General features: G+C 38.4%; 1 non-coding gene across 1 annotated transcript; it reads left to right on the top strand.

The window, feature by feature from the left end:
- Positions 1 to 338: 338 nt before the first annotated feature.
- Positions 339 to 446, top strand: LOC130983964 (small nucleolar RNA R71). The gene has a single exon (XR_009087929.1). It is a non-coding gene; the product is annotated as a small nucleolar RNA R71 (small nucleolar RNA).
- The last annotated feature ends 3,073 nt before the right edge of the window (positions 447 to 3,519 follow it).

The following is a 3,519-nucleotide window of genomic DNA, read 5'->3' as shown; positions in this document are numbered from 1 at the left end:
TATGCTTCTTCTTCAGATGAAGCATCCTTAGTACTGCTTGGTGCATTTTGCATTCCAGACTTTGAGAGATCAAATTGACTTGTTGAGTCAATATTTATTCTGAGCAGAATGGCATTCAGAGCATCAATCTCAAGAATTCCTTTCTTCTGATTAGTCTCATTGTTCACAGGATTCCTTCAGAAGTACATGAATTGGTTATTTGCAACCATTTCAATCAGCTCTTGAGCTTCTGTAGGCGTCTTCTTCAAATGAAGAGATCCTCCAGCAGAGCTATCCAGAGACATCTTGGATAGTTCAGAGAGACCATCATAGAAAATACCTATGATGCTCCATTCAGAAAGCATGTCAGAAGGACACTTTCTGATTAATTGTTTGTATCTTTCCCAAGCTTCATAGAGGGATTCTCCATCCTTTTGTCTGAAGGTTTGGACTTCCACTCTAAGCTTACTCAATTTTTGAGGTGGAAAGAACTTTGCCAAGAAGGCATTGACTAGCTTTTCCCAAGAGTCCAGGCTTTCTTTAGGTTGAGAGTCCAACCATATCCTAGCTCTGTCTCTTACAGCAAAAGGGAATAGCATAAGTCTGCAGACCTCAGGGTCAACCCCATTAGTCTTGACTGTGTCACAGATTTGCAAGAACTCAGCTAAAAACTGATGAGGATCTTCCATTGGAAGTCCATGGAACTTGCAATTCTGTTGCATTAGAGAAACTAATTGAGGCTTAAGCTCAAAGTTGTTTGCTCTAATGGCAGGGATAGAGATGCTTCTCCCATAGAAATCGGGAGTAGGTGCAGTAAAGTCACCCAGCACCTTCCTTGCATTGTTTGCATTGTTGTTTTCGGCTGCCATGTGTTCTTCTTCTTTGGAGAATTCGGTTAGGTCCTTTAAAGAGAGTTGTGCTTTGGCTTCTCTTAGCTTTCTCTTCAAGGTCATCTCAGGTTCAGGGTCAGCTTCAACAAGAATGCCTTTGTCTTTGCTCCTGCTCGTAAGAAAGAGAAGGGAACAAGAAAATGTGGAATCCTCTATGTCACAGTATAGAGATTCCTTGAAGTGTCAGAGGAAAAGAAGAGTAGAAGAAAGAAGTAGAAAATTCGAACTTATCAAAGGAGATGGAGTTCGAATTTTGCATTAAGGGATAGTGTTAGTCCATAAATAGAAGGATGTGAGGAGAAGGGAAGTAATTTTCGAAAATTAAGTGAAAGATTTTGAAAATATTTTTGAAAAACATTACTTAATTTTCGAAAATGAGAGTGGGAGAGAAATAAAATGATTTTTGAAAAAGATTTTGAAATTAGAAATAAAAAAGATTTGATTGAAAACTATTTTGAAAAAGATGAGGTTAAGAAGATATGATTGATTTTAAAAATATGTGATTGAAAAGATATGATTTGAAAATAATTTTAAAAAGATTTGATTTTAAAAATTAGTAACTTGGCTATCAAGAAAAGATATGATTCAAACATTAAACCTTTCTCAACAGAAAAGGCAACATACTTGAAATGTTGAATCAAATCATTAATTGATAGTAAGTATCTTTGAAAAAGGAAAGAAATTGATTTTGAAAACATTTGATTGAAAAGATATGATTTGAAAAAGATTTGATTTTGAAAAACTTTGAAAACTTGAAAAAAATTTGATTTGAAAACAAAATTCTCCCCCTTGTGCCATCCTGGCGTTAAACGCCCAGAATGGTGCACATTCTGGCGTTTAACGCCCAAAACTATACCCTTTTGGGCGTTAAACGCCCAACCAGGTACCCTGGCTGGCGTTTAAACGCCAGTCTGTCCTTCTTCACTGGGCGTTTTGAACGCCCAGCTTTTTCTGTGCAATTCCTCTGCTGTATGTTCTGAATCTTCAATTCTCTGTGTTATTGACTTGAAAAGACATAAATTAAAAATATTTTGGAATTTTAATAATAAAGGATAATCAAAATGCAACTAAAATCAAATAACAATGCATGCAAGACACCAAAACTTAGCAGTTTGTATACCACTGACACTAACAATATGAGAATGCATATGAGACACAAAATACTTCAAGTCAATAGAATTCAAAGATTAGAGCAAGTAAATCATCAAGAACCTCTTGAAGATCACTAAGACACATGAATGCATGCAATTGACACCAAACTTAAGATGAGACTAGTGTCTCAACAAGAAACATAACATATTTTTGGTTTTTATGATATTTTTTTTGATTTGTGTTTTTCGAAAATTAAGTGGAAAAAGATATCAAAATTCTTAATGAGAATTCCAGGAATCAGTGCAATGCTAGTCTAAGACTCCGGTCCAGGAATTAGACATGGCTTCACAGCCAGCCAAGCTTTCAAAGAAAGCTTCGGTCCAAAACTAGACATGGCCAAAGGCCAGCCAAGCCTTAGCAGATCACTGCTCCAAAGCAAAATTGATAAAAATCAACAAGCTCTTGTGATGATAAGTTGAAACCTCGGCCCAATGAGATTAGACATGGCTTCTCAGCCAGCCAGACTTCAACAAATCATCATGAAACTCTAGAATTCATCTTCAAGAATTTCGAAAAAAAAAATACCTAATCTAAGCAACAAGATGAACCTTCAGTTGTCCAAACTGAACAATCCCCGGCAATGGCGCCAAAAACTTGGTGCGCGAAATTGTGAACAATACTTTTCACAACTCTCATAATCCCCGGTCATGAACTCCAAAAACTTGGTAGTTCAATTCCATGGCATTACACAACTTCGCACAACTAACCAGCAAGTGCACTGGGTCGTCCAAGTAATACCTTACGTGAGTAAGGGTCGATCCCACGGAGATTGTTAGTATGAAGCAAGCTATGGTCATCTTGCAAATCTTAGTCAGGCAGACTCAAATGTATATGGTGATGAACGAAAATAACATAAAAGATAAGGATAGATATACTTATGTAATTCATTGGTAGGAACTTCAGATAAGTGCATGAAGATGCCTTCCCTTCCGTCTCTCTGCTTTCCTACTGTCTTCATCCAATCCTTCTTATTCCTTTCCATGGCAAGCTCGTGTAGGGTTTCACCGTTGTCAATGGCTACCTCCCGTCCTCTCAGTGAAAGCGATTGCATATGCCCTGTCACGGCACGCGAAATTCAGCTGTCGGTTCTCGGTCAGGCCGGAATAATATCCATCGATACTTTTGCGTCTGTCACTAACGCCCCGCCTGCTAGGAGTTTGAAGCACGTCACAGTCATTCAGTCATTGAATCCTACTCAGAATACCACAGACAAGGTTAGACCTTCCGGATTCTCTTGAATGCTGCCATCAGTTCTTGCCTATACCACGAAGACTCTGATCTCACAAAATGGTTGGCTCGTTTGTCAGGCGAGCACTCGGTTGTCAGGTGATCAACCATGCATCGTGCAATCAGAAATCCAAGAGACATTCACTAGAGCCTTGGTTGCTTGTAGAACAAAAGTGGTTGTCAGTCACCTTGTTCATAAGTGAGAATGATGATGAGTGTCACGGATCATCACATTCATCAAGTTGAAGAACAAGTGATATCTTAGAACAAG

This window comes from Arachis stenosperma, chromosome 5 (genome assembly GCF_014773155.1).
Source record: "Arachis stenosperma cultivar V10309 chromosome 5, arast.V10309.gnm1.PFL2, whole genome shotgun sequence".
Lineage (NCBI taxonomy): Eukaryota > Viridiplantae > Streptophyta > Magnoliopsida > Fabales > Fabaceae > Arachis > Arachis stenosperma.
Note: the sequence above shows the minus strand (reverse complement) of the source record. Positions and strands in the feature narration are given on the sequence as shown.